The 17,497-nt window shown below is 43.0% G+C and overlaps 49 non-coding genes across 49 annotated transcripts in view; all 49 read left to right on the top strand.

Moving 5' to 3' along the window:
- Window positions 1-101: 101 nt before the first annotated feature.
- LOC116372745 (5S ribosomal RNA) lies at window positions 102-220 on the top strand. Its single transcript, XR_004209336.1, has one exon. It is a non-coding gene; the product is annotated as a 5S ribosomal RNA (ribosomal RNA).
- A 242-nt stretch (window positions 221-462) lies between these two features.
- Window positions 463-581, top strand: LOC116372744 (5S ribosomal RNA). The gene has a single exon (XR_004209335.1). It is a non-coding gene; the product is annotated as a 5S ribosomal RNA (ribosomal RNA).
- A 242-nt stretch (window positions 582-823) lies between these two features.
- LOC116372743 (5S ribosomal RNA) lies at window positions 824-942 on the top strand. The gene has a single exon (XR_004209334.1). It is a non-coding gene; the product is annotated as a 5S ribosomal RNA (ribosomal RNA).
- Window positions 943-1,184: 242 nt separating this feature from the next.
- Window positions 1,185-1,303, top strand: LOC116372742 (5S ribosomal RNA). Its single transcript, XR_004209333.1, has one exon. It is a non-coding gene; the product is annotated as a 5S ribosomal RNA (ribosomal RNA).
- A 242-nt stretch (window positions 1,304-1,545) lies between these two features.
- On the top strand, window positions 1,546-1,664 carry LOC116372741 (5S ribosomal RNA). The gene has a single exon (XR_004209332.1). It is a non-coding gene; the product is annotated as a 5S ribosomal RNA (ribosomal RNA).
- Window positions 1,665-1,906: 242 nt separating this feature from the next.
- On the top strand, window positions 1,907-2,025 carry LOC116372740 (5S ribosomal RNA). Its single transcript, XR_004209331.1, has one exon. It is a non-coding gene; the product is annotated as a 5S ribosomal RNA (ribosomal RNA).
- A 242-nt stretch (window positions 2,026-2,267) lies between these two features.
- Window positions 2,268-2,386, top strand: LOC116372739 (5S ribosomal RNA). Its single transcript, XR_004209330.1, has one exon. It is a non-coding gene; the product is annotated as a 5S ribosomal RNA (ribosomal RNA).
- Window positions 2,387-2,628: 242 nt separating this feature from the next.
- Window positions 2,629-2,747, top strand: LOC116372738 (5S ribosomal RNA). The gene has a single exon (XR_004209329.1). It is a non-coding gene; the product is annotated as a 5S ribosomal RNA (ribosomal RNA).
- Window positions 2,748-2,989: 242 nt separating this feature from the next.
- Window positions 2,990-3,108, top strand: LOC116372736 (5S ribosomal RNA). Its single transcript, XR_004209327.1, has one exon. It is a non-coding gene; the product is annotated as a 5S ribosomal RNA (ribosomal RNA).
- A 242-nt stretch (window positions 3,109-3,350) lies between these two features.
- Window positions 3,351-3,469, top strand: LOC116372735 (5S ribosomal RNA). The gene has a single exon (XR_004209326.1). It is a non-coding gene; the product is annotated as a 5S ribosomal RNA (ribosomal RNA).
- A 242-nt stretch (window positions 3,470-3,711) lies between these two features.
- On the top strand, window positions 3,712-3,830 carry LOC116372734 (5S ribosomal RNA). The gene has a single exon (XR_004209325.1). It is a non-coding gene; the product is annotated as a 5S ribosomal RNA (ribosomal RNA).
- Window positions 3,831-4,072: 242 nt separating this feature from the next.
- On the top strand, window positions 4,073-4,191 carry LOC116372733 (5S ribosomal RNA). Its single transcript, XR_004209324.1, has one exon. It is a non-coding gene; the product is annotated as a 5S ribosomal RNA (ribosomal RNA).
- Window positions 4,192-4,433: 242 nt separating this feature from the next.
- On the top strand, window positions 4,434-4,552 carry LOC116372732 (5S ribosomal RNA). The gene has a single exon (XR_004209323.1). It is a non-coding gene; the product is annotated as a 5S ribosomal RNA (ribosomal RNA).
- A 242-nt stretch (window positions 4,553-4,794) lies between these two features.
- Window positions 4,795-4,913, top strand: LOC116372731 (5S ribosomal RNA). The gene has a single exon (XR_004209322.1). It is a non-coding gene; the product is annotated as a 5S ribosomal RNA (ribosomal RNA).
- Window positions 4,914-5,155: 242 nt separating this feature from the next.
- Window positions 5,156-5,274, top strand: LOC116372730 (5S ribosomal RNA). Its single transcript, XR_004209321.1, has one exon. It is a non-coding gene; the product is annotated as a 5S ribosomal RNA (ribosomal RNA).
- Window positions 5,275-5,516: 242 nt separating this feature from the next.
- LOC116372729 (5S ribosomal RNA) lies at window positions 5,517-5,635 on the top strand. Its single transcript, XR_004209320.1, has one exon. It is a non-coding gene; the product is annotated as a 5S ribosomal RNA (ribosomal RNA).
- Window positions 5,636-5,877: 242 nt separating this feature from the next.
- On the top strand, window positions 5,878-5,996 carry LOC116372728 (5S ribosomal RNA). Its single transcript, XR_004209319.1, has one exon. It is a non-coding gene; the product is annotated as a 5S ribosomal RNA (ribosomal RNA).
- A 242-nt stretch (window positions 5,997-6,238) lies between these two features.
- On the top strand, window positions 6,239-6,357 carry LOC116372727 (5S ribosomal RNA). Its single transcript, XR_004209318.1, has one exon. It is a non-coding gene; the product is annotated as a 5S ribosomal RNA (ribosomal RNA).
- A 242-nt stretch (window positions 6,358-6,599) lies between these two features.
- Window positions 6,600-6,718, top strand: LOC116372725 (5S ribosomal RNA). Its single transcript, XR_004209316.1, has one exon. It is a non-coding gene; the product is annotated as a 5S ribosomal RNA (ribosomal RNA).
- A 242-nt stretch (window positions 6,719-6,960) lies between these two features.
- Window positions 6,961-7,079, top strand: LOC116372724 (5S ribosomal RNA). Its single transcript, XR_004209315.1, has one exon. It is a non-coding gene; the product is annotated as a 5S ribosomal RNA (ribosomal RNA).
- Window positions 7,080-7,321: 242 nt separating this feature from the next.
- LOC116372723 (5S ribosomal RNA) lies at window positions 7,322-7,440 on the top strand. The gene has a single exon (XR_004209314.1). It is a non-coding gene; the product is annotated as a 5S ribosomal RNA (ribosomal RNA).
- A 242-nt stretch (window positions 7,441-7,682) lies between these two features.
- Window positions 7,683-7,801, top strand: LOC116372722 (5S ribosomal RNA). The gene has a single exon (XR_004209313.1). It is a non-coding gene; the product is annotated as a 5S ribosomal RNA (ribosomal RNA).
- Window positions 7,802-8,043: 242 nt separating this feature from the next.
- Window positions 8,044-8,162, top strand: LOC116372721 (5S ribosomal RNA). The gene has a single exon (XR_004209312.1). It is a non-coding gene; the product is annotated as a 5S ribosomal RNA (ribosomal RNA).
- A 242-nt stretch (window positions 8,163-8,404) lies between these two features.
- On the top strand, window positions 8,405-8,523 carry LOC116372720 (5S ribosomal RNA). Its single transcript, XR_004209311.1, has one exon. It is a non-coding gene; the product is annotated as a 5S ribosomal RNA (ribosomal RNA).
- Window positions 8,524-8,765: 242 nt separating this feature from the next.
- LOC116372719 (5S ribosomal RNA) lies at window positions 8,766-8,884 on the top strand. The gene has a single exon (XR_004209310.1). It is a non-coding gene; the product is annotated as a 5S ribosomal RNA (ribosomal RNA).
- A 242-nt stretch (window positions 8,885-9,126) lies between these two features.
- LOC116372718 (5S ribosomal RNA) lies at window positions 9,127-9,245 on the top strand. The gene has a single exon (XR_004209309.1). It is a non-coding gene; the product is annotated as a 5S ribosomal RNA (ribosomal RNA).
- Window positions 9,246-9,487: 242 nt separating this feature from the next.
- On the top strand, window positions 9,488-9,606 carry LOC116372717 (5S ribosomal RNA). The gene has a single exon (XR_004209308.1). It is a non-coding gene; the product is annotated as a 5S ribosomal RNA (ribosomal RNA).
- A 242-nt stretch (window positions 9,607-9,848) lies between these two features.
- Window positions 9,849-9,967, top strand: LOC116372716 (5S ribosomal RNA). Its single transcript, XR_004209307.1, has one exon. It is a non-coding gene; the product is annotated as a 5S ribosomal RNA (ribosomal RNA).
- Window positions 9,968-10,209: 242 nt separating this feature from the next.
- LOC116372714 (5S ribosomal RNA) lies at window positions 10,210-10,328 on the top strand. The gene has a single exon (XR_004209305.1). It is a non-coding gene; the product is annotated as a 5S ribosomal RNA (ribosomal RNA).
- Window positions 10,329-10,570: 242 nt separating this feature from the next.
- LOC116372712 (5S ribosomal RNA) lies at window positions 10,571-10,689 on the top strand. The gene has a single exon (XR_004209304.1). It is a non-coding gene; the product is annotated as a 5S ribosomal RNA (ribosomal RNA).
- Window positions 10,690-10,931: 242 nt separating this feature from the next.
- Window positions 10,932-11,050, top strand: LOC116372711 (5S ribosomal RNA). The gene has a single exon (XR_004209303.1). It is a non-coding gene; the product is annotated as a 5S ribosomal RNA (ribosomal RNA).
- Window positions 11,051-11,292: 242 nt separating this feature from the next.
- LOC116372710 (5S ribosomal RNA) lies at window positions 11,293-11,411 on the top strand. Its single transcript, XR_004209302.1, has one exon. It is a non-coding gene; the product is annotated as a 5S ribosomal RNA (ribosomal RNA).
- Window positions 11,412-11,653: 242 nt separating this feature from the next.
- Window positions 11,654-11,772, top strand: LOC116372709 (5S ribosomal RNA). Its single transcript, XR_004209301.1, has one exon. It is a non-coding gene; the product is annotated as a 5S ribosomal RNA (ribosomal RNA).
- Window positions 11,773-12,014: 242 nt separating this feature from the next.
- Window positions 12,015-12,133, top strand: LOC116372708 (5S ribosomal RNA). Its single transcript, XR_004209300.1, has one exon. It is a non-coding gene; the product is annotated as a 5S ribosomal RNA (ribosomal RNA).
- A 242-nt stretch (window positions 12,134-12,375) lies between these two features.
- On the top strand, window positions 12,376-12,494 carry LOC116372707 (5S ribosomal RNA). The gene has a single exon (XR_004209299.1). It is a non-coding gene; the product is annotated as a 5S ribosomal RNA (ribosomal RNA).
- Window positions 12,495-12,736: 242 nt separating this feature from the next.
- Window positions 12,737-12,855, top strand: LOC116372706 (5S ribosomal RNA). Its single transcript, XR_004209298.1, has one exon. It is a non-coding gene; the product is annotated as a 5S ribosomal RNA (ribosomal RNA).
- A 242-nt stretch (window positions 12,856-13,097) lies between these two features.
- Window positions 13,098-13,216, top strand: LOC116372705 (5S ribosomal RNA). The gene has a single exon (XR_004209297.1). It is a non-coding gene; the product is annotated as a 5S ribosomal RNA (ribosomal RNA).
- A 242-nt stretch (window positions 13,217-13,458) lies between these two features.
- LOC116372704 (5S ribosomal RNA) lies at window positions 13,459-13,577 on the top strand. The gene has a single exon (XR_004209296.1). It is a non-coding gene; the product is annotated as a 5S ribosomal RNA (ribosomal RNA).
- Window positions 13,578-13,819: 242 nt separating this feature from the next.
- Window positions 13,820-13,938, top strand: LOC116372701 (5S ribosomal RNA). The gene has a single exon (XR_004209294.1). It is a non-coding gene; the product is annotated as a 5S ribosomal RNA (ribosomal RNA).
- A 242-nt stretch (window positions 13,939-14,180) lies between these two features.
- LOC116372700 (5S ribosomal RNA) lies at window positions 14,181-14,299 on the top strand. The gene has a single exon (XR_004209293.1). It is a non-coding gene; the product is annotated as a 5S ribosomal RNA (ribosomal RNA).
- A 242-nt stretch (window positions 14,300-14,541) lies between these two features.
- Window positions 14,542-14,660, top strand: LOC116372699 (5S ribosomal RNA). Its single transcript, XR_004209292.1, has one exon. It is a non-coding gene; the product is annotated as a 5S ribosomal RNA (ribosomal RNA).
- Window positions 14,661-14,902: 242 nt separating this feature from the next.
- Window positions 14,903-15,021, top strand: LOC116372698 (5S ribosomal RNA). The gene has a single exon (XR_004209291.1). It is a non-coding gene; the product is annotated as a 5S ribosomal RNA (ribosomal RNA).
- Window positions 15,022-15,263: 242 nt separating this feature from the next.
- Window positions 15,264-15,382, top strand: LOC116372697 (5S ribosomal RNA). Its single transcript, XR_004209290.1, has one exon. It is a non-coding gene; the product is annotated as a 5S ribosomal RNA (ribosomal RNA).
- A 242-nt stretch (window positions 15,383-15,624) lies between these two features.
- On the top strand, window positions 15,625-15,743 carry LOC116372696 (5S ribosomal RNA). The gene has a single exon (XR_004209289.1). It is a non-coding gene; the product is annotated as a 5S ribosomal RNA (ribosomal RNA).
- Window positions 15,744-15,985: 242 nt separating this feature from the next.
- On the top strand, window positions 15,986-16,104 carry LOC116372695 (5S ribosomal RNA). The gene has a single exon (XR_004209288.1). It is a non-coding gene; the product is annotated as a 5S ribosomal RNA (ribosomal RNA).
- A 242-nt stretch (window positions 16,105-16,346) lies between these two features.
- LOC116372694 (5S ribosomal RNA) lies at window positions 16,347-16,465 on the top strand. Its single transcript, XR_004209287.1, has one exon. It is a non-coding gene; the product is annotated as a 5S ribosomal RNA (ribosomal RNA).
- Window positions 16,466-16,707: 242 nt separating this feature from the next.
- Window positions 16,708-16,826, top strand: LOC116372693 (5S ribosomal RNA). Its single transcript, XR_004209286.1, has one exon. It is a non-coding gene; the product is annotated as a 5S ribosomal RNA (ribosomal RNA).
- Window positions 16,827-17,068: 242 nt separating this feature from the next.
- Window positions 17,069-17,187, top strand: LOC116372692 (5S ribosomal RNA). Its single transcript, XR_004209285.1, has one exon. It is a non-coding gene; the product is annotated as a 5S ribosomal RNA (ribosomal RNA).
- A 242-nt stretch (window positions 17,188-17,429) lies between these two features.
- Window positions 17,430-17,497, top strand: part of LOC116372689 (5S ribosomal RNA) — a 119-nt gene continuing 51 nt past the window's right edge. Inside the window, exon 1 of the ribosomal RNA XR_004209283.1 lies at window positions 17,430-17,497. This exon is cut by the window's right edge and continues 51 nt beyond it. This is a non-coding gene — a ribosomal RNA (5S ribosomal RNA).

The following is a 17,497-nucleotide window of genomic DNA, read 5'->3' as shown; positions in this document are numbered from 1 at the left end:
TTTTTGAGTGACACAAAGATGCTTATCTAAATGGTGAAAATGCAACAGCTGTTAATCAGACTCACTTTCACTTAACATAGTGCACCAAGAGATAGTTTCTCGCTTACGACCACACCGGCCTGAGTACGCCTGATCTCGTCTGATCTCGGAAGCTAAGCAGGGTCGGGCCTGGTTAGTACTTGGATGGGAGACCGCCTGGGAATACCAGGTGCTGTAAGCTTTTCGTCAACTCTTTGTCCGTTTTTTCCCACAAGGCTGAAATATGTGCCCTTGCTTTGAAATAAGTAAGCAAGGTTAGTTTGTATTTCATCCAACAATCTGTGCTACAAATTATTTCTACAGTATATGCAATTTCTTCCACTTTTTGAGTGACACAAAGATGCTTATCTAAATGGTGAAAATGCAACAGCTGTTAATCAGACTCACTTTCACTTAACATAGTGCACCAAGAGATAGTTTCTCGCTTACGACCACACCGGCCTGAGTACGCCTGATCTCGTCTGATCTCGGAAGCTAAGCAGGGTCGGGCCTGGTTAGTACTTGGATGGGAGACCGCCTGGGAATACCAGGTGCTGTAAGCTTTTCGTCAACTCTTTGTCCGTTTTTTCCCACAAGGCTGAAATATGTGCCCTTGCTTTGAAATAAGTAAGCAAGGTTAGTTTGTATTTCATCCAACAATCTGTGCTACAAATTATTTCTACAGTATATGCAATTTCTTCCACTTTTTGAGTGACACAAAGATGCTTATCTAAATGGTGAAAATGCAACAGCTGTTAATCAGACTCACTTTCACTTAACATAGTGCACCAAGAGATAGTTTCTCGCTTACGACCACACCGGCCTGAGTACGCCTGATCTCGTCTGATCTCGGAAGCTAAGCAGGGTCGGGCCTGGTTAGTACTTGGATGGGAGACCGCCTGGGAATACCAGGTGCTGTAAGCTTTTCGTCAACTCTTTGTCCGTTTTTTCCCACAAGGCTGAAATATGTGCCCTTGCTTTGAAATAAGTAAGCAAGGTTAGTTTGTATTTCATCCAACAATCTGTGCTACAAATTATTTCTACAGTATATGCAATTTCTTCCACTTTTTGAGTGACACAAAGATGCTTATCTAAATGGTGAAAATGCAACAGCTGTTAATCAGACTCACTTTCACTTAACATAGTGCACCAAGAGATAGTTTCTCGCTTACGACCACACCGGCCTGAGTACGCCTGATCTCGTCTGATCTCGGAAGCTAAGCAGGGTCGGGCCTGGTTAGTACTTGGATGGGAGACCGCCTGGGAATACCAGGTGCTGTAAGCTTTTCGTCAACTCTTTGTCCGTTTTTTCCCACAAGGCTGAAATATGTGCCCTTGCTTTGAAATAAGTAAGCAAGGTTAGTTTGTATTTCATCCAACAATCTGTGCTACAAATTATTTCTACAGTATATGCAATTTCTTCCACTTTTTGAGTGACACAAAGATGCTTATCTAAATGGTGAAAATGCAACAGCTGTTAATCAGACTCACTTTCACTTAACATAGTGCACCAAGAGATAGTTTCTCGCTTACGACCACACCGGCCTGAGTACGCCTGATCTCGTCTGATCTCGGAAGCTAAGCAGGGTCGGGCCTGGTTAGTACTTGGATGGGAGACCGCCTGGGAATACCAGGTGCTGTAAGCTTTTCGTCAACTCTTTGTCCGTTTTTTCCCACAAGGCTGAAATATGTGCCCTTGCTTTGAAATAAGTAAGCAAGGTTAGTTTGTATTTCATCCAACAATCTGTGCTACAAATTATTTCTACAGTATATGCAATTTCTTCCACTTTTTGAGTGACACAAAGATGCTTATCTAAATGGTGAAAATGCAACAGCTGTTAATCAGACTCACTTTCACTTAACATAGTGCACCAAGAGATAGTTTCTCGCTTACGACCACACCGGCCTGAGTACGCCTGATCTCGTCTGATCTCGGAAGCTAAGCAGGGTCGGGCCTGGTTAGTACTTGGATGGGAGACCGCCTGGGAATACCAGGTGCTGTAAGCTTTTCGTCAACTCTTTGTCCGTTTTTTCCCACAAGGCTGAAATATGTGCCCTTGCTTTGAAATAAGTAAGCAAGGTTAGTTTGTATTTCATCCAACAATCTGTGCTACAAATTATTTCTACAGTATATGCAATTTCTTCCACTTTTTGAGTGACACAAAGATGCTTATCTAAATGGTGAAAATGCAACAGCTGTTAATCAGACTCACTTTCACTTAACATAGTGCACCAAGAGATAGTTTCTCGCTTACGACCACACCGGCCTGAGTACGCCTGATCTCGTCTGATCTCGGAAGCTAAGCAGGGTCGGGCCTGGTTAGTACTTGGATGGGAGACCGCCTGGGAATACCAGGTGCTGTAAGCTTTTCGTCAACTCTTTGTCCGTTTTTTCCCACAAGGCTGAAATATGTGCCCTTGCTTTGAAATAAGTAAGCAAGGTTAGTTTGTATTTCATCCAACAATCTGTGCTACAAATTATTTCTACAGTATATGCAATTTCTTCCACTTTTTGAGTGACACAAAGATGCTTATCTAAATGGTGAAAATGCAACAGCTGTTAATCAGACTCACTTTCACTTAACATAGTGCACCAAGAGATAGTTTCTCGCTTACGACCACACCGGCCTGAGTACGCCTGATCTCGTCTGATCTCGGAAGCTAAGCAGGGTCGGGCCTGGTTAGTACTTGGATGGGAGACCGCCTGGGAATACCAGGTGCTGTAAGCTTTTCGTCAACTCTTTGTCCGTTTTTTCCCACAAGGCTGAAATATGTGCCCTTGCTTTGAAATAAGTAAGCAAGGTTAGTTTGTATTTCATCCAACAATCTGTGCTACAAATTATTTCTACAGTATATGCAATTTGTTCCACTTTTTGAGTGACACAAAGATGCTTATCTAAATGGTGAAAATGCAACAGCTGTTAATCAGACTCACTTTCACTTAACATAGTGCACCAAGAGATAGTTTCTCGCTTACGACCACACCGGCCTGAGTACGCCTGATCTCGTCTGATCTCGGAAGCTAAGCAGGGTCGGGCCTGGTTAGTACTTGGATGGGAGACCGCCTGGGAATACCAGGTGCTGTAAGCTTTTCGTCAACTCTTTGTCCGTTTTTTCCCACAAGGCTGAAATATGTGCCCTTGCTTTGAAATAAGTAAGCAAGGTTAGTTTGTATTTCATCCAACAATCTGTGCTACAAATTATTTCTACAGTATATGCAATTTCTTCCACTTTTTGAGTGACACAAAGATGCTTATCTAAATGGTGAAAATGCAACAGCTGTTAATCAGACTCACTTTCACTTAACATAGTGCACCAAGAGATAGTTTCTCGCTTACGACCACACCGGCCTGAGTACGCCTGATCTCGTCTGATCTCGGAAGCTAAGCAGGGTCGGGCCTGGTTAGTACTTGGATGGGAGACCGCCTGGGAATACCAGGTGCTGTAAGCTTTTCGTCAACTCTTTGTCCGTTTTTTCCCACAAGGCTGAAATATGTGCCCTTGCTTTGAAATAAGTAAGCAAGGTTAGTTTGTATTTCATCCAACAATCTGTGCTACAAATTATTTCTACAGTATATGCAATTTCTTCCACTTTTTGAGTGACACAAAGATGCTTATCTAAATGGTGAAAATGCAACAGCTGTTAATCAGACTCACTTTCACTTAACATAGTGCACCAAGAGATAGTTTCTCGCTTACGACCACACCGGCCTGAGTACGCCTGATCTCGTCTGATCTCGGAAGCTAAGCAGGGTCGGGCCTGGTTAGTACTTGGATGGGAGACCGCCTGGGAATACCAGGTGCTGTAAGCTTTTCGTCAACTCTTTGTCCGTTTTTTCCCACAAGGCTGAAATATGTGCCCTTGCTTTGAAATAAGTAAGCAAGGTTAGTTTGTATTTCATCCAACAATCTGTGCTACAAATTATTTCTACAGTATATGCAATTTCTTCCACTTTTTGAGTGACACAAAGATGCTTATCTAAATGGTGAAAATGCAACAGCTGTTAATCAGACTCACTTTCACTTAACATAGTGCACCAAGAGATAGTTTCTCGCTTACGACCACACCGGCCTGAGTACGCCTGATCTCGTCTGATCTCGGAAGCTAAGCAGGGTCGGGCCTGGTTAGTACTTGGATGGGAGACCGCCTGGGAATACCAGGTGCTGTAAGCTTTTCGTCAACTCTTTGTCCGTTTTTTCCCACAAGGCTGAAATATGTGCCCTTGCTTTGAAATAAGTAAGCAAGGTTAGTTTGTATTTCATCCAACAATCTGTGCTACAAATTATTTCTACAGTATATGCAATTTCTTCCACTTTTTGAGTGACACAAAGATGCTTATCTAAATGGTGAAAATGCAACAGCTGTTAATCAGACTCACTTTCACTTAACATAGTGCACCAAGAGATAGTTTCTCGCTTACGACCACACCGGCCTGAGTACGCCTGATCTCGTCTGATCTCGGAAGCTAAGCAGGGTCGGGCCTGGTTAGTACTTGGATGGGAGACCGCCTGGGAATACCAGGTGCTGTAAGCTTTTCGTCAACTCTTTGTCCGTTTTTTCCCACAAGGCTGAAATATGTGCCCTTGCTTTGAAATAAGTAAGCAAGGTTAGTTTGTATTTCATCCAACAATCTGTGCTACAAATTATTTCTACAGTATATGCAATTTGTTCCACTTTTTGAGTGACACAAAGATGCTTATCTAAATGGTGAAAATGCAACAGCTGTTAATCAGACTCACTTTCACTTAACATAGTGCACCAAGAGATAGTTTCTCGCTTACGACCACACCGGCCTGAGTACGCCTGATCTCGTCTGATCTCGGAAGCTAAGCAGGGTCGGGCCTGGTTAGTACTTGGATGGGAGACCGCCTGGGAATACCAGGTGCTGTAAGCTTTTCGTCAACTCTTTGTCCGTTTTTTCCCACAAGGCTGAAATATGTGCCCTTGCTTTGAAATAAGTAAGCAAGGTTAGTTTGTATTTCATCCAACAATCTGTGCTACAAATTATTTCTACAGTATATGCAATTTCTTCCACTTTTTGAGTGACACAAAGATGCTTATCTAAATGGTGAAAATGCAACAGCTGTTAATCAGACTCACTTTCACTTAACATAGTGCACCAAGAGATAGTTTCTCGCTTACGACCACACCGGCCTGAGTACGCCTGATCTCGTCTGATCTCGGAAGCTAAGCAGGGTCGGGCCTGGTTAGTACTTGGATGGGAGACCGCCTGGGAATACCAGGTGCTGTAAGCTTTTCGTCAACTCTTTGTCCGTTTTTTCCCACAAGGCTGAAATATGTGCCCTTGCTTTGAAATAAGTAAGCAAGGTTAGTTTGTATTTCATCCAACAATCTGTGCTACAAATTATTTCTACAGTATATGCAATTTCTTCCACTTTTTGAGTGACACAAAGATGCTTATCTAAATGGTGAAAATGCAACAGCTGTTAATCAGACTCACTTTCACTTAACATAGTGCACCAAGAGATAGTTTCTCGCTTACGACCACACCGGCCTGAGTACGCCTGATCTCGTCTGATCTCGGAAGCTAAGCAGGGTCGGGCCTGGTTAGTACTTGGATGGGAGACCGCCTGGGAATACCAGGTGCTGTAAGCTTTTCGTCAACTCTTTGTCCGTTTTTTCCCACAAGGCTGAAATATGTGCCCTTGCTTTGAAATAAGTAAGCAAGGTTAGTTTGTATTTCATCCAACAATCTGTGCTACAAATTATTTCTACAGTATATGCAATTTCTTCCACTTTTTGAGTGACACAAAGATGCTTATCTAAATGGTGAAAATGCAACAGCTGTTAATCAGACTCACTTTCACTTAACATAGTGCACCAAGAGATAGTTTCTCGCTTACGACCACACCGGCCTGAGTACGCCTGATCTCGTCTGATCTCGGAAGCTAAGCAGGGTCGGGCCTGGTTAGTACTTGGATGGGAGACCGCCTGGGAATACCAGGTGCTGTAAGCTTTTCGTCAACTCTTTGTCCGTTTTTTCCCACAAGGCTGAAATATGTGCCCTTGCTTTGAAATAAGTAAGCAAGGTTAGTTTGTATTTCATCCAACAATCTGTGCTACAAATTATTTCTACAGTATATGCAATTTCTTCCACTTTTTGAGTGACACAAAGATGCTTATCTAAATGGTGAAAATGCAACAGCTGTTAATCAGACTCACTTTCACTTAACATAGTGCACCAAGAGATAGTTTCTCGCTTACGACCACACCGGCCTGAGTACGCCTGATCTCGTCTGATCTCGGAAGCTAAGCAGGGTCGGGCCTGGTTAGTACTTGGATGGGAGACCGCCTGGGAATACCAGGTGCTGTAAGCTTTTCGTCAACTCTTTGTCCGTTTTTTCCCACAAGGCTGAAATATGTGCCCTTGCTTTGAAATAAGTAAGCAAGGTTAGTTTGTATTTCATCCAACAATCTGTGCTACAAATTATTTCTACAGTATATGCAATTTCTTCCACTTTTTGAGTGACACAAAGATGCTTATCTAAATGGTGAAAATGCAACAGCTGTTAATCAGACTCACTTTCACTTAACATAGTGCACCAAGAGATAGTTTCTCGCTTACGACCACACCGGCCTGAGTACGCCTGATCTCGTCTGATCTCGGAAGCTAAGCAGGGTCGGGCCTGGTTAGTACTTGGATGGGAGACCGCCTGGGAATACCAGGTGCTGTAAGCTTTTCGTCAACTCTTTGTCCGTTTTTTCCCACAAGGCTGAAATATGTGCCCTTGCTTTGAAATAAGTAAGCAAGGTTAGTTTGTATTTCATCCAACAATCTGTGCTACAAATTATTTCTACAGTATATGCAATTTCTTCCACTTTTTGAGTGACACAAAGATGCTTATCTAAATGGTGAAAATGCAACAGCTGTTAATCAGACTCACTTTCACTTAACATAGTGCACCAAGAGATAGTTTCTCGCTTACGACCACACCGGCCTGAGTACGCCTGATCTCGTCTGATCTCGGAAGCTAAGCAGGGTCGGGCCTGGTTAGTACTTGGATGGGAGACCGCCTGGGAATACCAGGTGCTGTAAGCTTTTCGTCAACTCTTTGTCCGTTTTTTCCCACAAGGCTGAAATATGTGCCCTTGCTTTGAAATAAGTAAGCAAGGTTAGTTTGTATTTCATCCAACAATCTGTGCTACAAATTATTTCTACAGTATATGCAATTTCTTCCACTTTTTGAGTGACACAAAGATGCTTATCTAAATGGTGAAAATGCAACAGCTGTTAATCAGACTCACTTTCACTTAACATAGTGCACCAAGAGATAGTTTCTCGCTTACGACCACACCGGCCTGAGTACGCCTGATCTCGTCTGATCTCGGAAGCTAAGCAGGGTCGGGCCTGGTTAGTACTTGGATGGGAGACCGCCTGGGAATACCAGGTGCTGTAAGCTTTTCGTCAACTCTTTGTCCGTTTTTTCCCACAAGGCTGAAATATGTGCCCTTGCTTTGAAATAAGTAAGCAAGGTTAGTTTGTATTTCATCCAACAATCTGTGCTACAAATTATTTCTACAGTATATGCAATTTGTTCCACTTTTTGAGTGACACAAAGATGCTTATCTAAATGGTGAAAATGCAACAGCTGTTAATCAGACTCACTTTCACTTAACATAGTGCACCAAGAGATAGTTTCTCGCTTACGACCACACCGGCCTGAGTACGCCTGATCTCGTCTGATCTCGGAAGCTAAGCAGGGTCGGGCCTGGTTAGTACTTGGATGGGAGACCGCCTGGGAATACCAGGTGCTGTAAGCTTTTCGTCAACTCTTTGTCCGTTTTTTCCCACAAGGCTGAAATATGTGCCCTTGCTTTGAAATAAGTAAGCAAGGTTAGTTTGTATTTCATCCAACAATCTGTGCTACAAATTATTTCTACAGTATATGCAATTTCTTCCACTTTTTGAGTGACACAAAGATGCTTATCTAAATGGTGAAAATGCAACAGCTGTTAATCAGACTCACTTTCACTTAACATAGTGCACCAAGAGATAGTTTCTCGCTTACGACCACACCGGCCTGAGTACGCCTGATCTCGTCTGATCTCGGAAGCTAAGCAGGGTCGGGCCTGGTTAGTACTTGGATGGGAGACCGCCTGGGAATACCAGGTGCTGTAAGCTTTTCGTCAACTCTTTGTCCGTTTTTTCCCACAAGGCTGAAATATGTGCCCTTGCTTTGAAATAAGTAAGCAAGGTTAGTTTGTATTTCATCCAACAATCTGTGCTACAAATTATTTCTACAGTATATGCAATTTCTTCCACTTTTTGAGTGACACAAAGATGCTTATCTAAATGGTGAAAATGCAACAGCTGTTAATCAGACTCACTTTCACTTAACATAGTGCACCAAGAGATAGTTTCTCGCTTACGACCACACCGGCCTGAGTACGCCTGATCTCGTCTGATCTCGGAAGCTAAGCAGGGTCGGGCCTGGTTAGTACTTGGATGGGAGACCGCCTGGGAATACCAGGTGCTGTAAGCTTTTCGTCAACTCTTTGTCCGTTTTTTCCCACAAGGCTGAAATATGTGCCCTTGCTTTGAAATAAGTAAGCAAGGTTAGTTTGTATTTCATCCAACAATCTGTGCTACAAATTATTTCTACAGTATATGCAATTTCTTCCACTTTTTGAGTGACACAAAGATGCTTATCTAAATGGTGAAAATGCAACAGCTGTTAATCAGACTCACTTTCACTTAACATAGTGCACCAAGAGATAGTTTCTCGCTTACGACCACACCGGCCTGAGTACGCCTGATCTCGTCTGATCTCGGAAGCTAAGCAGGGTCGGGCCTGGTTAGTACTTGGATGGGAGACCGCCTGGGAATACCAGGTGCTGTAAGCTTTTCGTCAACTCTTTGTCCGTTTTTTCCCACAAGGCTGAAATATGTGCCCTTGCTTTGAAATAAGTAAGCAAGGTTAGTTTGTATTTCATCCAACAATCTGTGCTACAAATTATTTCTACAGTATATGCAATTTCTTCCACTTTTTGAGTGACACAAAGATGCTTATCTAAATGGTGAAAATGCAACAGCTGTTAATCAGACTCACTTTCACTTAACATAGTGCACCAAGAGATAGTTTCTCGCTTACGACCACACCGGCCTGAGTACGCCTGATCTCGTCTGATCTCGGAAGCTAAGCAGGGTCGGGCCTGGTTAGTACTTGGATGGGAGACCGCCTGGGAATACCAGGTGCTGTAAGCTTTTCGTCAACTCTTTGTCCGTTTTTTCCCACAAGGCTGAAATATGTGCCCTTGCTTTGAAATAAGTAAGCAAGGTTAGTTTGTATTTCATCCAACAATCTGTGCTACAAATTATTTCTACAGTATATGCAATTTCTTCCACTTTTTGAGTGACACAAAGATGCTTATCTAAATGGTGAAAATGCAACAGCTGTTAATCAGACTCACTTTCACTTAACATAGTGCACCAAGAGATAGTTTCTCGCTTACGACCACACCGGCCTGAGTACGCCTGATCTCGTCTGATCTCGGAAGCTAAGCAGGGTCGGGCCTGGTTAGTACTTGGATGGGAGACCGCCTGGGAATACCAGGTGCTGTAAGCTTTTCGTCAACTCTTTGTCCGTTTTTTCCCACAAGGCTGAAATATGTGCCCTTGCTTTGAAATAAGTAAGCAAGGTTAGTTTGTATTTCATCCAACAATCTGTGCTACAAATTATTTCTACAGTATATGCAATTTCTTCCACTTTTTGAGTGACACAAAGATGCTTATCTAAATGGTGAAAATGCAACAGCTGTTAATCAGACTCACTTTCACTTAACATAGTGCACCAAGAGATAGTTTCTCGCTTACGACCACACCGGCCTGAGTACGCCTGATCTCGTCTGATCTCGGAAGCTAAGCAGGGTCGGGCCTGGTTAGTACTTGGATGGGAGACCGCCTGGGAATACCAGGTGCTGTAAGCTTTTCGTCAACTCTTTGTCCGTTTTTTCCCACAAGGCTGAAATATGTGCCCTTGCTTTGAAATAAGTAAGCAAGGTTAGTTTGTATTTCATCCAACAATCTGTGCTACAAATTATTTCTACAGTATATGCAATTTCTTCCACTTTTTGAGTGACACAAAGATGCTTATCTAAATGGTGAAAATGCAACAGCTGTTAATCAGACTCACTTTCACTTAACATAGTGCACCAAGAGATAGTTTCTCGCTTACGACCACACCGGCCTGAGTACGCCTGATCTCGTCTGATCTCGGAAGCTAAGCAGGGTCGGGCCTGGTTAGTACTTGGATGGGAGACCGCCTGGGAATACCAGGTGCTGTAAGCTTTTCGTCAACTCTTTGTCCGTTTTTTCCCACAAGGCTGAAATATGTGCCCTTGCTTTGAAATAAGTAAGCAAGGTTAGTTTGTATTTCATCCAACAATCTGTGCTACAAATTATTTCTACAGTATATGCAATTTCTTCCACTTTTTGAGTGACACAAAGATGCTTATCTAAATGGTGAAAATGCAACAGCTGTTAATCAGACTCACTTTCACTTAACATAGTGCACCAAGAGATAGTTTCTCGCTTACGACCACACCGGCCTGAGTACGCCTGATCTCGTCTGATCTCGGAAGCTAAGCAGGGTCGGGCCTGGTTAGTACTTGGATGGGAGACCGCCTGGGAATACCAGGTGCTGTAAGCTTTTCGTCAACTCTTTGTCCGTTTTTTCCCACAAGGCTGAAATATGTGCCCTTGCTTTGAAATAAGTAAGCAAGGTTAGTTTGTATTTCATCCAACAATCTGTGCTACAAATTATTTCTACAGTATATGCAATTTCTTCCACTTTTTGAGTGACACAAAGATGCTTATCTAAATGGTGAAAATGCAACAGCTGTTAATCAGACTCACTTTCACTTAACATAGTGCACCAAGAGATAGTTTCTCGCTTACGACCACACCGGCCTGAGTACGCCTGATCTCGTCTGATCTCGGAAGCTAAGCAGGGTCGGGCCTGGTTAGTACTTGGATGGGAGACCGCCTGGGAATACCAGGTGCTGTAAGCTTTTCGTCAACTCTTTGTCCGTTTTTTCCCACAAGGCTGAAATATGTGCCCTTGCTTTGAAATAAGTAAGCAAGGTTAGTTTGTATTTCATCCAACAATCTGTGCTACAAATTATTTCTACAGTATATGCAATTTCTTCCACTTTTTGAGTGACACAAAGATGCTTATCTAAATGGTGAAAATGCAACAGCTGTTAATCAGACTCACTTTCACTTAACATAGTGCACCAAGAGATAGTTTCTCGCTTACGACCACACCGGCCTGAGTACGCCTGATCTCGTCTGATCTCGGAAGCTAAGCAGGGTCGGGCCTGGTTAGTACTTGGATGGGAGACCGCCTGGGAATACCAGGTGCTGTAAGCTTTTCGTCAACTCTTTGTCCGTTTTTTCCCACAAGGCTGAAATATGTGCCCTTGCTTTGAAATAAGTAAGCAAGGTTAGTTTGTATTTCATCCAACAATCTGTGCTACAAATTATTTCTACAGTATATGCAATTTCTTCCACTTTTTGAGTGACACAAAGATGCTTATCTAAATGGTGAAAATGCAACAGCTGTTAATCAGACTCACTTTCACTTAACATAGTGCACCAAGAGATAGTTTCTCGCTTACGACCACACCGGCCTGAGTACGCCTGATCTCGTCTGATCTCGGAAGCTAAGCAGGGTCGGGCCTGGTTAGTACTTGGATGGGAGACCGCCTGGGAATACCAGGTGCTGTAAGCTTTTCGTCAACTCTTTGTCCGTTTTTTCCCACAAGGCTGAAATATGTGCCCTTGCTTTGAAATAAGTAAGCAAGGTTAGTTTGTATTTCATCCAACAATCTGTGCTACAAATTATTTCTACAGTATATGCAATTTCTTCCACTTTTTGAGTGACACAAAGATGCTTATCTAAATGGTGAAAATGCAACAGCTGTTAATCAGACTCACTTTCACTTAACATAGTGCACCAAGAGATAGTTTCTCGCTTACGACCACACCGGCCTGAGTACGCCTGATCTCGTCTGATCTCGGAAGCTAAGCAGGGTCGGGCCTGGTTAGTACTTGGATGGGAGACCGCCTGGGAATACCAGGTGCTGTAAGCTTTTCGTCAACTCTTTGTCCGTTTTTTCCCACAAGGCTGAAATATGTGCCCTTGCTTTGAAATAAGTAAGCAAGGTTAGTTTGTATTTCATCCAACAATCTGTGCTACAAATTATTTCTACAGTATATGCAATTTCTTCCACTTTTTGAGTGACACAAAGATGCTTATCTAAATGGTGAAAATGCAACAGCTGTTAATCAGACTCACTTTCACTTAACATAGTGCACCAAGAGATAGTTTCTCGCTTACGACCACACCGGCCTGAGTACGCCTGATCTCGTCTGATCTCGGAAGCTAAGCAGGGTCGGGCCTGGTTAGTACTTGGATGGGAGACCGCCTGGGAATACCAGGTGCTGTAAGCTTTTCGTCAACTCTTTGTCCGTTTTTTCCCACAAGGCTGAAATATGTGCCCTTGCTTTGAAATAAGTAAGCAAGGTTAGTTTGTATTTCATCCAACAATCTGTGCTACAAATTATTTCTACAGTATATGCAATTTCTTCCACTTTTTGAGTGACACAAAGATGCTTATCTAAATGGTGAAAATGCAACAGCTGTTAATCAGACTCACTTTCACTTAACATAGTGCACCAAGAGATAGTTTCTCGCTTACGACCACACCGGCCTGAGTACGCCTGATCTCGTCTGATCTCGGAAGCTAAGCAGGGTCGGGCCTGGTTAGTACTTGGATGGGAGACCGCCTGGGAATACCAGGTGCTGTAAGCTTTTCGTCAACTCTTTGTCCGTTTTTTCCCACAAGGCTGAAATATGTGCCCTTGCTTTGAAATAAGTAAGCAAGGTTAGTTTGTATTTCATCCAACAATCTGTGCTACAAATTATTTCTACAGTATATGCAATTTCTTCCACTTTTTGAGTGACACAAAGATGCTTATCTAAATGGTGAAAATGCAACAGCTGTTAATCAGACTCACTTTCACTTAACATAGTGCACCAAGAGATAGTTTCTCGCTTACGACCACACCGGCCTGAGTACGCCTGATCTCGTCTGATCTCGGAAGCTAAGCAGGGTCGGGCCTGGTTAGTACTTGGATGGGAGACCGCCTGGGAATACCAGGTGCTGTAAGCTTTTCGTCAACTCTTTGTCCGTTTTTTCCCACAAGGCTGAAATATGTGCCCTTGCTTTGAAATAAGTAAGCAAGGTTAGTTTGTATTTCATCCAACAATCTGTGCTACAAATTATTTCTACAGTATATGCAATTTCTTCCACTTTTTGAGTGACACAAAGATGCTTATCTAAATGGTGAAAATGCAACAGCTGTTAATCAGACTCACTTTCACTTAACATAGTGCACCAAGAGATAGTTTCTCGCTTACGACCACACCGGCCTGAGTACGCCTGATCTCGTCTGATCTCGGAAGCTAAGCAGGGTCGGGCCTGGTTAGTACTTGGATGGGAGACCGCCTGGGAATACCAGGTGCTGTAAGCTTTTCGTCAACTCTTTGTCCGTTTTTTCCCACAAGGCTGAAATATGTGCCCTTGCTTTGAAATAAGTAAGCAAGGTTAGTTTGTATTTCATCCAACAATCTGTGCTACAAATTATTTCTACAGTATATGCAATTTCTTCCACTTTTTGAGTGACACAAAGATGCTTATCTAAATGGTGAAAATGCAACAGCTGTTAATCAGACTCACTTTCACTTAACATAGTGCACCAAGAGATAGTTTCTCGCTTACGACCACACCGGCCTGAGTACGCCTGATCTCGTCTGATCTCGGAAGCTAAGCAGGGTCGGGCCTGGTTAGTACTTGGATGGGAGACCGCCTGGGAATACCAGGTGCTGTAAGCTTTTCGTCAACTCTTTGTCCGTTTTTTCCCACAAGGCTGAAATATGTGCCCTTGCTTTGAAATAAGTAAGCAAGGTTAGTTTGTATTTCATCCAACAATCTGTGCTACAAATTATTTCTACAGTATATGCAATTTCTTCCACTTTTTGAGTGACACAAAGATGCTTATCTAAATGGTGAAAATGCAACAGCTGTTAATCAGACTCACTTTCACTTAACATAGTGCACCAAGAGATAGTTTCTCGCTTACGACCACACCGGCCTGAGTACGCCTGATCTCGTCTGATCTCGGAAGCTAAGCAGGGTCGGGCCTGGTTAGTACTTGGATGGGAGACCGCCTGGGAATACCAGGTGCTGTAAGCTTTTCGTCAACTCTTTGTCCGTTTTTTCCCACAAGGCTGAAATATGTGCCCTTGCTTTGAAATAAGTAAGCAAGGTTAGTTTGTATTTCATCCAACAATCTGTGCTACAAATTATTTCTACAGTATATGCAATTTGTTCCACTTTTTGAGTGACACAAAGATGCTTATCTAAATGGTGAAAATGCAACAGCTGTTAATCAGACTCACTTTCACTTAACATAGTGCACCAAGAGATAGTTTCTCGCTTACGACCACACCGGCCTGAGTACGCCTGATCTCGTCTGATCTCGGAAGCTAAGCAGGGTCGGGCCTGGTTAGTACTTGGATGGGAGACCGCCTGGGAATACCAGGTGCTGTAAGCTTTTCGTCAACTCTTTGTCCGTTTTTTCCCACAAGGCTGAAATATGTGCCCTTGCTTTGAAATAAGTAAGCAAGGTTAGTTTGTATTTCATCCAACAATCTGTGCTACAAATTATTTCTACAGTATATGCAATTTCTTCCACTTTTTGAGTGACACAAAGATGCTTATCTAAATGGTGAAAATGCAACAGCTGTTAATCAGACTCACTTTCACTTAACATAGTGCACCAAGAGATAGTTTCTCGCTTACGACCACACCGGCCTGAGTACGCCTGATCTCGTCTGATCTCGGAAGCTAAGCAGGGTCGGGCCTGGTTAGTACTTGGATGGGAGACCGCCTGGGAATACCAGGTGCTGTAAGCTTTTCGTCAACTCTTTGTCCGTTTTTTCCCACAAGGCTGAAATATGTGCCCTTGCTTTGAAATAAGTAAGCAAGGTTAGTTTGTATTTCATCCAACAATCTGTGCTACAAATTATTTCTACAGTATATGCAATTTCTTCCACTTTTTGAGTGACACAAAGATGCTTATCTAAATGGTGAAAATGCAACAGCTGTTAATCAGACTCACTTTCACTTAACATAGTGCACCAAGAGATAGTTTCTCGCTTACGACCACACCGGCCTGAGTACGCCTGATCTCGTCTGATCTCGGAAGCTAAGCAGGGTCGGGCCTGGTTAGTACTTGGATGGGAGACCGCCTGGGAATACCAGGTGCTGTAAGCTTTTCGTCAACTCTTTGTCCGTTTTTTCCCACAAGGCTGAAATATGTGCCCTTGCTTTGAAATAAGTAAGCAAGGTTAGTTTGTATTTCATCCAACAATCTGTGCTACAAATTATTTCTACAGTATATGCAATTTCTTCCACTTTTTGAGTGACACAAAGATGCTTATCTAAATGGTGAAAATGCAACAGCTGTTAATCAGACTCACTTTCACTTAACATAGTGCACCAAGAGATAGTTTCTCGCTTACGACCACACCGGCCTGAGTACGCCTGATCTCGTCTGATCTCGGAAGCTAAGCAGGGTCGGGCCTGGTTAGTACTTGGATGGGAGACCGCCTGGGAATACCAGGTGCTGTAAGCTTTTCGTCAACTCTTTGTCCGTTTTTTCCCACAAGGCTGAAATATGTGCCCTTGCTTTGAAATAAGTAAGCAAGGTTAGTTTGTATTTCATCCAACAATCTGTGCTACAAATTATTTCTACAGTATATGCAATTTCTTCCACTTTTTGAGTGACACAAAGATGCTTATCTAAATGGTGAAAATGCAACAGCTGTTAATCAGACTCACTTTCACTTAACATAGTGCACCAAGAGATAGTTTCTCGCTTACGACCACACCGGCCTGAGTACGCCTGATCTCGTCTGATCTCGGAAGCTAAGCAGGGTCGGGCCTGGTTAGTACTTGGATGGGAGACCGCCTGGGAATACCAGGTGCTGTAAGCTTTTCGTCAACTCTTTGTCCGTTTTTTCCCACAAGGCTGAAATATGTGCCCTTGCTTTGAAATAAGTAAGCAAGGTTAGTTTGTATTTCATCCAACAATCTGTGCTACAAATTATTTCTACAGTATATGCAATTTCTTCCACTTTTTGAGTGACACAAAGATGCTTATCTAAATGGTGAAAATGCAACAGCTGTTAATCAGACTCACTTTCACTTAACATAGTGCACCAAGAGATAGTTTCTCGCTTACGACCACACCGGCCTGAGTACGCCTGATCTCGTCTGATCTCGGAAGCTAAGCAGGGTCGGGCCTGGTTAGTACTTGGATGGGAGACCGCCTGGGAATACCAGGTGCTGTAAGCTTTTCGTCAACTCTTTGTCCGTTTTTTCCCACAAGGCTGAAATATGTGCCCTTGCTTTGAAATAAGTAAGCAAGGTTAGTTTGTATTTCATCCAACAATCTGTGCTACAAATTATTTCTACAGTATATGCAATTTCTTCCACTTTTTGAGTGACACAAAGATGCTTATCTAAATGGTGAAAATGCAACAGCTGTTAATCAGACTCACTTTCACTTAACATAGTGCACCAAGAGATAGTTTCTCGCTTACGACCACACCGGCCTGAGTACGCCTGATCTCGTCTGATCTCGGAAGCTAAGCAGGGTCGGGCCTGGTTAGTACTTGGATGGGAGACCGCCTGGGAATACCAGGTGCTGTAAGCTTTTCGTCAACTCTTTGTCCGTTTTTTCCCACAAGGCTGAAATATGTGCCCTTGCTTTGAAATAAGTAAGCAAGGTTAGTTTGTATTTCATCCAACAATCTGTGCTACAAATTATTTCTACAGTATATGCAATTTGTTCCACTTTTTGAGTGACACAAAGATGCTTATCTAAATGGTGAAAATGCAACAGCTGTTAATCAGACTCACTTTCACTTAACATAGTGCACCAAGAGATAGTTTCTCGCTTACGACCACACCGGCCTGAGTACGCCTGATCTCGTCTGATCTCGGAAGCTAAGCAGGGTCGGGCCTGGTTAGTACTTGGATGGGAGACCGCCTGGGAATACCAGGTGCTGTAAGCTTTTCGTCAACTCTTTGTCCGTTTTTTCCCACAAGGCTGAAATATGTGCCCTTGCTTTGAAATAAGTAAGCAAGGTTAGTTTGTATTTCATCCAACAATCTGTGCTACAAATTATTTCTACAGTATATGCAATTTCTTCCACTTTTTGAGTGACACAAAGATGCTTATCTAAATGGTGAAAATGCAACAGCTGTTAATCAGACTCACTTTCACTTAACATAGTGCACCAAGAGATAGTTTCTCGCTTACGACCACACCGGCCTGAGTACGCCTGATCTCGTCTGATCTCGGAAGCTAAGCAGGGTCGGGCC

Source organism: Oncorhynchus kisutch, unplaced genomic scaffold (assembly GCF_002021735.2).
Source record: "Oncorhynchus kisutch isolate 150728-3 unplaced genomic scaffold, Okis_V2 scaffold3969, whole genome shotgun sequence".
NCBI classification, from domain to species: Eukaryota; Metazoa; Chordata; class Actinopteri; order Salmoniformes; family Salmonidae; genus Oncorhynchus; species Oncorhynchus kisutch.
The sequence above is the reverse complement of the archived record's forward strand: the minus strand, read 5'-3'. Positions and strand labels throughout refer to the sequence as shown.